The sequence below is a fragment of the Mus caroli genome, unplaced genomic scaffold (genome assembly GCF_900094665.2).
Source record: "Mus caroli unplaced genomic scaffold, CAROLI_EIJ_v1.1 scaffold_18035_1, whole genome shotgun sequence".
Lineage (NCBI taxonomy): Eukaryota > Metazoa > Chordata > Mammalia > Rodentia > Muridae > Mus > Mus caroli.
The window spans coordinates 7852-20843 of record NW_018391305.1 but is presented as its reverse complement, the minus strand read 5'-3'; the positions used below and the strand labels follow the sequence as shown (position 1 = coordinate 20843).

The following is a 12992-nucleotide window of genomic DNA, read 5'->3' as shown; positions in this document are numbered from 1 at the left end:
CTGGTTGAGGAACAGATAGGCATCTTATACCAGTTGGCCCAGTTGGGTTGTGAAAGAAAATTGGGCGCTCTGTGTATTACCAGTGTCCAATATGAAAATTTTACTCGTGCAGCTAATCTGTCTAGACAGCTCTCCTTGTATCTTGCAGGAAATTGGTCCGAGGGGTTCGATGAGACTCTTGAGGCCCTGAGGGCAGCAATTTTAAGGATCAACTCAACGCGAGTGGACCTGTCATTGACAGAGGGCCTCTCCTCCTGGATTTCATCTGCATTTTCTTATTTTAAGGAATGGGTGGGGATAGGTCTATTTGGTACTGCCATCTGCTGTGGACTTGTGTTCATGCTCTGGTTGGTTTGCAAGCTCAGAGCCCAACAAACACGTGACAAGGTTGTCATTGCTCAAGCACTTTCGGCCATTGAACAAGGGGCCTCCCCCGAAATCTGGCTATCTATGCTCAAGAATTAGTCGGCATTTGTCATTTTTTGGCTGGCCTCTTTTGTAGAGTTCGCCCTAGGTCATTTAGTAGTTACTGTCACATAGCACTGTGGTATCCAGGGACGGGGCAGCTTTCCTCATGCACAGATCAACCTAAGACACAGGGCCCGGTGGCGATAGGGTTACCCTATGATGGGAAAGTCTGTGACATTAGAGGAACGACCCAAGACAGGAGCCACAGCGGATGGACATAATTACACAGACCTAGTCCAGCCTCATTTTAATAAAACAAAAAGGGGGAGATGTGGAGTGCCATGAGCAATTGCCATTACAAGATGGCGCTGGCTTCTGCTGTGCCCAACTAGTAAACAAGCCTTGTGTGCAGGTGTAAGAGTGAATTCATGCCAAGTCACTGCCCATCTCGGGGCGTAGTAATGAGGTCATGGGTGAGCAACAAATCAGGTGCTGACATGCCATGCTGAGGGCTATATAAGCAGCACCATTTTCTGGGTTCTGGGTCTTCCCTCCTAAAGAAGCAATAAAGCTTTTGCTGCAGAAGAATCCGGTCGTCCGAGTGTGTTCTTGCCTGCGAGAACAATAGCTCGGGGCAGGAAGAAGAGGTTGGAAGATTGTAAGAGCCGGTGGGAATGGAAGACAGGAATGAAACAAGACCCTCATGACACAGCAGGACTGATGCACATATGAACTCCCAAAGACTGGCAGCATTCACAGGGCCTGAACAGGTCTAAGTCAGATGGGGTTCCAGTGATGAATCAGGGAGTGAACTTGTGCCTTCATTCCTAACTCAGAACTACCTCCAATTGACAATCACTTGTGAAGAAAAAAAAAAGTGTTTTCTCCATTCTTTTGTATATCACTGGGTATACAAACCATACTTAAGGAGATGCTCCACACCCAGCATTAAATGGCCAACAGGAAATGAACTCAGTGGTATTTTGGTTTTTCTTTTTTGTCTCATAATGCTTTATCTGGGCATTTTTTAACCTTATAAATCTTTGGCTTCTTGTTGTTTTTTTTTGGGGGGGAGGGATTTCCCTCTGTGTGTTTTTATGATATTTTCCTCTGTTTCTCTCTTTCTCTGTCTGTGTGTCTCACTCTTTGTGTGTGTGTGTGTGTGTGTGTGTGTGTGTGTGTATGCTTTCTTTGTCCTTTGCTTTGATCTTTTCTTTCTTCCTTTTTTCTTTCTTTCTTGTTCTGTACTATCTCTTTTTCTTTTCAGCTGCCTGTTTATTTTCTAGTGAGAGAAAGAAAGAGTATAGATTTGGGAGAGAGCGGGTAGGTGGGGTGGATATTGTGAGAGATGGAGGTGTACTGGCTAGTTTTGTGTGAAATTGACACAGCTGGATTTATCACAGATCCAGGAGCTTCAGTGGAGGAAATTTCTCCATGAGATCCAACTGTAAGGCATTATTTCAATTAGTGATCAAGGGAGAAAGGCCCCTTGTGGGTGGTGCCATCACTGGGCTGGTAGTCTTGGTTCCATAAGAGAGCAGGCTGAGCAAACCAGGGGAAGCAAGCCAGTAAGAAACATCCCTCCAAGGCCTCTGCATCAGCTCTTTCTTTCGGACCTATTTGAGTTCCAGTCCTGACTTCCTTCAGTGATGAACAGCAGTATGGAAGCATCAGCCAAATAATCCCTTTCCTCCCCAACTTGCTTCTTGGTCATGATGTTTGTGCAGGAATAGAAACCCTGAGTAAGACAAATTGGTACCAGAAGTGGGGTATTCATGTGACAACCTGACCATGTTTTGGGGAGGACTGTGGAAGGACTTTGGAACTTGGGGCTAGAAGATTAGCATTACTAGCTCTGTGGGATGCTGTATAGGAGCTTGGAAGATAATGTTGAGAACAGTGCAGAAGATGGAGGCCTGGCTTGTGAAATTTCAGAGGGAAGATTAAAGACTCTTATCAGGGCCATTGCTGTTTTGATTGTGAAGATTCTGTAGTTCTGGTTATCTGGGGCTGAAGAATCAGCTGTAATTAACAAGATACCAGAACTACTAAAGCAAAAACTTTGCATTACTTGGACTATTGATGCAGGTTAGCTGGAGCTAAGAAATTAGAAGTTATTAAGAAGAGACCAGCATCATTGAGGTGACATCTTCTGGGAAGTGTTTTCTGAGAGCACAGAGGCTGTGTTCCAGAGATAGCCAAGGATGTACCTCATGCTGCAGTGGGACTTGGTAATGTGTAAGAGTCACCCAGGTGGTACTGGTTTTGAAGTTATGAAGGGGTCAAGCAGAGCAGCTGAGGCTGGGCACTGTGAGAGGCCATGGAAGGCCATTGGTGAAGGTGCATCCTCAGTTGCAAATGATGGCCTAGGACTGAAGGGGTCATGCAAAGTTGTTGAGGCTGGCACCATGAAGAGAGCCTATGAGAGGCTATTGTTGAAGCCAAGTTACAGTGGAAGACAGCATCATTTTGGAGATGCCAGTTCCATGAGATGACCACCAAGTTCAGCAGCAGCAGTGGAGTACAGGCATCTGGAGCCTAGAGGAAAAGCTGTGTGCTACAAAGGGAATGGCTGGAGAAGTGACCCAAGCCCTTGGAGGAGCCCAGTAGATCATGTGTTGGATCCCAGACATTTGACTGTTGGAGACTGATTTTTGCTTTTGATTGTGACTGTGCCCTGATATTTTTCCCTCTTGTAGGAAGTTTTTTAGTGAAGCCCACAGTTATGTGACTTTGAATTTTAAAGTACTTTGAATTTTATAAGATACTGGATATTTTAAAGGGATTGAACTTTTAATATGTAAAGACTGTGGTACTTGTAAAGTTATTTAGATCTTGGGGATTAATAAGAACTAAGGGTTGAGGCTTACTAGTGATGTGTTTGTGTGTCAAGTTGACAAGGGGTTAATTGTAATGGTTAGTTTTGTGTCAACTTGACACAGTTGGATTTATCATAGAGAAAGGAGCTTCAGTTGAGGAAATGCCTCCATGAGATCCAACTGTAAGGCATTTTCTCAATTAGTGATCAAGGTGGAAAGGCCCCTTGTGGGTGGTGCCATCTTTGGGCTGGTAGTCTTGGTTCTATAAGAGAGCAGGTTGAGCAAGCCACAGTAAACAAGCCAATAAAGAACATCTCTCCATGGCCTCTGCATCAGCTCTTTCTTTCTGACCTGCTTGAGTTCCAGTCCTGACTTCCTTCAGTGATGAACAGCAGTATGGAAGCGTCAGCCAAATAAACCCTGTCCTCCCCAACTTGCTTCTTGGTCATGTTTTCTGTGCAAGAATAGAATCCCTGACTAAGACAGGAGGATAGGAAATCATGATCAAAATATGCTGCAAAATATCTCATTTTCAGGAAAACTGAAAGTATAAATAAATTATTATATAATTAAAATTAGAAATTAAAAAGACCATATTAATAATAAAATATTAATGCATATAATAAACTTTTATCATGCTGCTCACTATTAGGATATATTTGAACAACTGTCAATATTACCACTGAAGAACACACAGTAGGAAAAGTAATTAGTTAGATGAAATCAAATGAAGAGCTAGCTAAGTGGTACTAGTTGTTGAAGACACAAACTCATTATCATCCATGTATACCATGTTCAACTGATTCAATGATAAGTGCAAGATAAAGAAGCCAAAATTATGAATAATTCTTTAAAAAATGTGTACTTTTTAAAAAATCTGGAAGTATACTAACATTGACAGAACTAAAAGGAACATGGGATTTTTCATCTCCAGAAGACAAAAAATTTCCTGTCCAGAAAATTCATATATCTGGCCTGATTTGGTGCCAAATTAGACTAAAAGTTACAGAGATCAGAAAGGAAGACTATATATATATATATATATATATATATATATATATTATTATTATTTTTTTTTCCCCTCTGCTCCTCTGGAATAAATCAGCTCCTCTGCTCACGGGATGGCCATGTGCTCAGCAAGAGTCTTCTCAGTAGAGATTTCTGGGAAAATACCAGGAAGGTCACACATCAATGAAGGAAAAGAGATTTTAGAGAATTCTTAGCTTGTGTCCTATCTGAGTGCAATGTTCACATCACAATTCCACATCTCTTTACCTTGACCTTGACAGTGTTCATCTTCTAGTGTGTCTGTGAGATTTAAATAAGTCTGTGGATTCTATAACATGGTTCTTGACATGTATTTATAATATAAAACAATATAATTTATGGAGGCCTGATATTAAAAGGGAGAAAAATCAAAATAGAGAAAAAGTTCATTAAGATCAAGTAAAATAGCAAATTCCCAGAAATACCCTGAATAGCAATGAAAGCAGATTGCTCCAGGGATGTAAAATATTTCTACTCTTGGTGTAATCCAATAAAAGTAAAAATTCAGTTAAATAGCAGATAAGCAGGTACCATGGTATATGCAGTTTATAGTTACTACTGATTTTTATTAAATTTACAATATATCTTTAAAATATTCATACTGCAAAAATGATGGCATTGAAATTGCTAAGTTAGCAATGAAATTGCAATACTTTGGCTTCTCTCATGTTTACTTATTAAGTTGATTTGGAAAAAGAAGAAGAAATTAATAATGATAAAAATGTGGACAAGACAACGGTATGTATGGATTCTGTCTCTCCCTCAATCTCTAAAACTGTTTTCTTTCCTCTCTCCTTCTCCTTCTCTCTTATTCACTTCCCCCTCCCACTCTCCCAAAGTCTGCTCTCTCTCTCCCTCTCTTTCTCTCTTTCTCTCTCTACATCTCCCTCCCTGAAGTATGTTTAGTTATGGAAGTAGAGAATGCACTGAATCCTGGCTCCATATAAGGAGAGGTTTAGATGAAATGATCTTACCCAGTTTACCTTTGTTGAACAAATAGATAGAGGTATCTTTGGCATTGGCAGCAGAATCTGCAGAAGTAGAATTCAAGAATAAAAATTTGGCCTGAGATATAGACTCTATCTTTAGAAGGGTCTTGTACTCAGCTGAATACACCTTCCTCATTCGAAATGCATCTATGTAACTCTGGCATAAGTTCAGTCCATCTGTAATTTTTCTTGTCTCATTCTACATGATACTGCCATTTCTGGGTCATGAAGAGGTTGAGGCTTCTACCATGGGCAATAAGATTGATGGAAAAGAAACACAAGATTCTGTCCCAGACATGAGCACGGAACAATCACAGTCACATATGTTCCCACTCATAGATAGTACAGCCTGAAGACATCAAGAAATTCATCAGTCAAATACTCAATTCTCTAATCACAAAATAGAAACAAACACTCTTTATAGCTGACATGTATAACGCTCCATGGAACAAAACCTAGATCCCTGGATTTGTTGGACTCCTGTTATCGTCCTCATCTCATGATATCCTACCATGTTGTCCTCATACTTCATTCCATAATAGCTTCTGGAACTGTAGTGTGATCATTCTCTGCAGGGGCAGCTGTTCTTGTTTCCACAGAGAGTTATGTATTCATTTTTCAACTTATGATAGCTTTATATGACTTAATAGCATTTTTTTAAAAGTTCTGAAAGTTGGTCCGACGGAGTTTGTGTGGCGGCCGCTGCGGGAACGTGAAGCGCGGTAGTTTTTCAAGGGAGAGAGAGAGGCGGCTTCACGCGGGGCTCGGTGGAGCAATAGTGAACGTCCTGGGCCATCTCGTGGCTCGCGAGAGGCAGCATGGAGGACGACGAGCCAGAGTGTGAGGAGTCCCTGCTGCTGAGCATGGAGGAAAAGCAGCGATGCAGACTTGATGGCAAAGAGACAGATGGATTGAAGTTCATTTCCTTCAATGGCAGTGACTTCAGTGATCTGGTTTACAAAGAGATCGCAATGACAAATGGTTGTATCAACGGATGAGTAAGGAGGAACTCAGAGCTAAACTTTCAGAATTTAAGCTTGAAACAAGAGGAGTCAAGCATGTTCTAAAGAAGAGACTGAAAAATTATTGCAAGAAGCAGAAGTTGATGCTGAAAGGGAGCTCCACTGTGGACAGTTACTATGACTACATTTGTATTATTGACTTTGAGGCTACTTGTGAAGAGAGGAACCCAGGTAAGTTCCTACATGAAATCATTGAGTTTCCTGTTGTTCTGTTGAATACACACACCTTAGAAATCGAAGATACGTTTCAGCAGTATGTGAGGCCAGAGGTCAATGCTCAGCTTTCAGAGTTCTGCATCGGTCTTTCTGGAATCACTCAGGATCAGGTAGACAGAGCCGATGATTTCCCTCAGGTCCTGAAAAAAGTGATTGAATGGATGAAGTCAAAGGAGTTGGGAACTAAGTACAAGTATTGCATACTAACTGATGGTTCCTGGGATATGAGTAAATTCCTAAACACTCAGCAGGCTCAAATACCCTTCCTTTACTAAAAAGTGGATCAATATTCGAAAGTCATACGGAAACTTTTATAAGGTTCCCAGAAGCCAGACCAAACTAACAATAATGCTTGAAAAATTAGGAATGGATTATGATGGACGGCCTCAGAGCGGTCTCGATGACTCTAAGAACATTGCTAGAATAGCATTTCGGATGCATCAGGATGGATGTGAACTTCGAATCAATGAAAAAATATTTGGAGGACAGCTGGTGAGTGTGTTCTCGTACTTACCAGTAGAGGGCGCTCCATCTCCATAGATGCCACATAGTAGAAAACTGCAGTTTGATCAGTTGCTACAAAAGTAGCAGGCAAATGAATCTGAGCTAATGCAACCTTCAAGCACAATTACAAATAGATGGGTATGTATGCAGACATTTTGTGGGAAGACACACCAATTTTTTTGTCACCAGTACTTTTGATATGAGCAGTATTTGTTACACACAGTAACCAGTCCCTGCTCAGAACTGAATTTTATAATGTAAGGTGTCCAAGATGTGTTCCTTTGCTTTTAAGATGGAAGTTTTATCAGTACATTCTTTAAATGTCATGTCTTATTGATACTAAAATTTAAAATGAATTTATACATTAACACCATTAAATTAAATACATTTTTTTGAAAAAGTGGAAAGGATTGAAAGGTAGTGTTTGCCCATTGAGTTTTAAGTAAAACATGGTTCTTTTAATTTTGTAAGTTTAGTGAGGGTGAAGTGAGGGGTTTGCCCCAAGAAGGCTGTGTGTGGGTACCAGATTCTGCAAGTGTTGAAGTTCTGTAGTTCAAATGGCATAATGTTTCTATATAACCTACACATTCTCCCATATATTTTAATCATCTCTGGGTAGCGTATACTTAATAAACTATAAAGAAATTGTTGTAAAAAATTCTGAAAGTTAATGTTTTAGACTTGTCTACAAAGATACAGGTAAAATTAATCTGGTTACCTAGACTAAAAATGAACTTTATAAGTAGGAATGCAGCTTTCTCTGCTGTTGGCTACTTAGCCACATGCAACTTGAGGAAGATGAGCCTGGAGAGGGCAGATGGACATGGCAGGAAAGAAATGAAGGATAGCTAGGCTCACCAGTACCAGATGCCTTATATGGAGCAGCTGTCATTGACTTCTCTTAAAAACAAGAAGAAAAATAAGTTATAAGACACTGAGTGACCAATGTTGCCGATCTTCACATGGAGAACATTAGTCCTGATAGACACAGAGACCTGTCACAGTAAAATAGGGAATGTAAAATCTAATACACATTCATTGGTTTTGTTTTGATTACCTTCTCAAAGATAGTTTACTAAAATTAGTCATGTACTTGCAAACAAAGTTTAGAAAATGATAAAAAGCCACACAGAATTAGGAAACACAAACATGCTGAAATTTAAGATAGGATGTCTAGTATATATAATAGATGAGAAGAACTAGCAAGTGAAAGTTTAGGTGAGCTACACCATGAGAGTCCTCTTTATTTAGAACAAATCATCTGTCATCTTAGCACAGCACATAGTATCAATGAGGGCAGAGGAAGAAACTCTTTGTGACATATATAGCTATGAGATCAAATATACATTGTAATGAAATAATCCTAAAAGTAGCACAAGAAAAAATCAAGTCAGTTACCAAAAGAAAAAAATCATAACTATCTCAGACTTTTCATCAGCAACTATAAAAGCAGAAGAGCAGTGAGAAAATTATTTCAACCTCTGAAAGCAACAAACTGTGAATCAAGAATGGTACTTCCTGCAAGGCTATCTTTAAAATTTCATGGATGAATAAATATGTATTTTGAGACAAGCACAAATTAAGGCAACATCCCTGCAGAAAGTACAGACAGTTGATGGAAGCTGCTTCATTTAATTCTTTTTATTGCTTATGTTTTAATTTCTGTTTTATTAATTCCACTTCTCATATATATGGTGTCATCTTGTACACTTTTGGAGGATGTTGTTCTTTCATTGTTGGGAACAAAAAAGGGGGGCCCAGGGAGACCCTGGGGAAAAGGGGGTGAAATAGCCCAAGTCTAGCCAGAGTTCCTGTGCTCTGGGCAGGCAGACACAGGGAGAGCTGCTGAACAATTTCCACTTGGCCCTGGGTGGGCATCTAAGCCTCTGACCCTACTTGGAGGGGGGTGGACAAGGGGCAGCTCCCGACTGGGGACCCTGATGCAACACCCTGTTGCCATGGGGTTATAGGAGAGAGGGATAAAGGGAAAGGTTCCCAACACTGACCAGAGTGCTCAGTGGATCTTGATGGATTTTTCCTTGTGCTACTTTTAGGATTATTTTGTTACAATGTATGTACTCTCTATGTTTTAAGAGCTTTATTATAGAAATGCAGGGAGAAAGAGAGAAGGGAGGGAGGGAGGGATGGAGGGAGGGAGGGAGGGAGAGAGAGAGAGAGAGACGGAGAGAGGAGAGGATAAAGAGAAAGGGAAGAGGAGAGAAGTGAGAGGTAAGAGAACAAAGGAGTGAGAGAGGAGAGAAGACAAAGAGAGGGGAGAGAGGGGTAAGAGGGAGACAAGAGAGTGAGAAGTAAGAGTAAGATAGCAAGGTGGGGGCTGAACATCCTTTTTTATGGTCTTTACAGTTGCTAGGTAACTGGGGAGGAGTTTAGCGTGAAGGTCAGAAGATTGGGCCTTTGTCTACATGAATATTGACCATGCTTCTCTTGTGGGGGCTGTGGGAGGTGGTAACTTATGCAGGGGACAGAGTTCTAGGTGCATGAGGGAACAAATGCCTACCATGTCATGAAGGTGAATTATGACCATCGGAGTTCAGACCATAGCTCAACTGGAGACCAGCCTGCAATTCCCCACATTTCTTGTTGTTCGAAGCCTCCTAGATATCATTAAGTAAATTAATTTGAGATCTCTTGAATATTTGGATGTAAACATTTAGTATAATTAACCTGCTTTCTTGGGTACATTCATTGTGATCCATCAATTTTGAAGTATTGTGTTTTTATTTTCATGTAGTTCTTCAATTTTTTTATTTACTTCTTGATTTCTTACTTGACACAATTCTCATTTGGGATTTGGTTGTTTAGTCACCATGCGTTTTTATATTTCATATATTATGTATTGTTATTGATGTCCATCTTTATTCATCATGGTATGGTAGAATAAAGAATGTTACTTCAATTTTCCTAAATTTGTTGAGGCTTATTTCATGTTTTATTATGTTATATATTTTAGTGAAGGGGTTGTTTGGATGGAATGTTCTGCAGTTATCTTTTAGGTCCTTTTAATTTATGATGACGTTTAAGTCCAGAATTTCTCATTCTATCAGTGACAGTTGGATATTGTAAGGCCTCTATATCTCTATATATTTTGTGAATCTGTGGTTTTAGATCTACTGGTATTTCTTTTATAAAATTGGGTGCATCTGTGTTTGATGCATATAATTTTAAGATTGCAATGACCTTTTAGTATTTTTTCTTCTTTAATTAGTATGAAATGTTCCTCTGCTACTCTCTTCTGAGTATCTTTTGTTTTGAAATTTATTTTGTCATACATGAGAATCAACACCCTTTATGTCTTTTTCCATTCTCAGCCCTGGACCCCATCTGGCTTAGCCCAGTGAAAAGTGTTTTCATATGGCCCCAGTCTGTGTGAATTCATGTGTCTAGAAAGCCTTATTTCTTCATTGTCCTCCATTCCCACTGGCTCTTACAATAGTTTCTCCTCTTCTTCTGCATAGTTCCATGAGCTGTGTGAGAGATTTGATGGAGCTATCTTATTTATGATTGAGTGTTCTATAATCTGTATTGTCCTGTTGTGGCTCTCTGTTTTTTGTTTGTTTATTTTTGTCCCATCTACTACAGGAGGAGATTTCTCTGATGATGGCTGAGCAAGACAGTGATCAATTCTTATAGCAGACTATTTTCTGGAGTCATTCTGTTACTACATTCCTTTAGTAAAACAGTAAGACCACACCAATTGCCATTCATCTGTATATTTTATGTTAAAAAATTAAATTTTCTTATAGGTTTGGACCACTAGCCCAAAGGCTTATTATTTTTTTAAGTTCAGCAACTTCTTACATCTTGTCTTTGAGTCCATCTAGGTTGATTTCCTTGTGTACTTTCATGTTGTTTATGGCTTTGTATCTTTGAAATCTATTACTTTTGTTCTAATACAATTCCATACAGGTATATAATATATTCAGATTGTTTACCATACACCTTCTCTTGCCTCCTTCCATCTCTATCTAGCAGTACCATCCAGATCTCTACCAGCCCCTTTTGCAGATCCATGACTTTTGGGCTTGTTTTATGACCAACTTAGATTAGACCTGTCCATCTGAACACTGGATTGAAACTATGTTTTGGGTATTTTCTCTAGCTTCTTCATTGGGAACCTTGTGCTCTGTCCAATGGATGACTTCTGTATTTGCCAGGCACTGGCAGAGCCACACAGGAGACAGCTATATCAGGCTCCTGTCAGTAAAATCTTGTTGGCATCTGCAATAATGACTGTGTTTGGGGGTTGTTTATGGGTTGGATCCCCAGGTAGGGCAGTCTCTGGCTGGTCATTCCTTCAGTCTCTGCTCTGAACTTTGTGTCTGTAACTCAAGAAGAAGGAAGACCAAAGTGTGGATACTTCATTCCTCCTTAGAATAGGGAACAAAATACCCATGGAAGGAGTTACAGACTGTGCCCAAAATATGATCTTAAAAATAAAAACAAAAACAACAACAAAAAACCCAACAATATTATGAACAGAAGTTTTTATTCCTACAAGAGATACTCATTGAGAATGAAGGGAATGTTTGCAAAGCAGCAGGCAGGAATGCCAACAAACCATGCATCTCAGGCAATGTCTGTGGAAACTACCAAGAGGTGCTTCAGTTCCTCTCCCTTCTCTCCCTTCCCACCCCACTCTGCTCAGCAGCACACAAAATGCTGCAGGAAGCACAGGCTGGAGAAATGAAACAGGCTGTGGAGTCATGACAGCAGCTGGGATCACAGTAGACAGGGAAAATCACTATGAGGGGAAGAGGCTGAAATGTAATGTGCAGCCTGAAGCTGTGAGAGGAACAATGATGCACAATAGGAAGCCCATTGGTGACCTCAGTGCACACATGCCAGAGCTATGTCACAGCCACATGCAAACTGACCTGGCTTGTGGATACACTGTGGTAGGATGAACATTTCCAGCCAAAATATGAATAGCATGTATGAGGTTAAAATTCCTTCTTAGGGTTTAGCAACTCAAGCAGGGGATCCATGACCATCCCCCACATTTTAAGAAAATAATGGGTGAACATTTCCCTAAAGCAATATTTTGTGCTAAGGTCTGGGGAAAAGGAAGTTTGACACCTTGTTTAACTAAACAGAAACTCAAACCAAAGACAATTCAATTGAACTCATTTCAGCATTGCACACTCAAAACTCTGGTTTTACAGGTTTGAACTAGAGCTAAGCGGCACTTCCCTAGCCAGTGTAGTTTAGTATTTAAATCAGCACAGGGAGGGAATGAATTAAAATCAATTAAAAAAATAATCCCAGGTCCAATTTGTATCCACACAAAATTCTACTAACCTAGCTGCCTGCTGCCACATGAACTGGGTTCCTGAAAGGGAGGCTGGCGTTATATGGAGAATAGATGGCTAGAGAAATAATGAGACCAACACAAAATTCTCTGATCAAGGCCCAATGTTTACTTAAGAGTCTGAGCTTATATAGGGGGAAGGCACATCCCCTGCCAATGCAGGCTATTGATGCTTTGCCCCCAGCCTGTTAGCACTTGGTCCAGGGTGTTGCTTATCTCAGGAAGACAGGTTTCAGTCTCTCAGGGGGTAGCAGCTTCTTGCAGAAGAGCACAGGTGGCAGAACAATAGACCTATCTAGGTTGGAAGACTCCACACTAAGTGGTCTCCTTGACAGTGTCAGAACAGATTTGAGTTAGCCTGCTCAAGGCTGGGGGAGGCAACATACCAAACTTTCAAAAAAAGACTTAACTCCAATATTCTTTTTTCCCAAAGAGAAAGTATATCTAATTCCTTTTACAAAGACATAATACACTTAAACCCAAACCACATAATATCCCAACAGTGAAAGAGTTATAGCCCAATTTTGCATAAGAATTTCCCTCTTATAGGGAATTAGGGGAACTCTCTTGAAGGATTAGGTATTCTCTAATGTGATTGATAGGGGCCAAAGCCCTGACATTAATGCAGTTTTGACTGGCTACTATGTTAGGGTTACAG

The 12992-nt window shown here is 40.3% G+C and overlaps 1 pseudogene across 1 annotated transcript; it reads left to right on the top strand.

Moving 5' to 3' along the window:
* The first annotated feature begins 6102 nt into the window (after window positions 1-6102).
* Window positions 6103-7089, top strand: LOC110289103 (annotated as a pseudogene). Its single transcript, XR_002377322.2, has one exon. The product of XR_002377322.2 is annotated as a 3'-5' exoribonuclease 1 pseudogene (transcript).
* Window positions 7090-12992: the final 5903 nt, after the last annotated feature.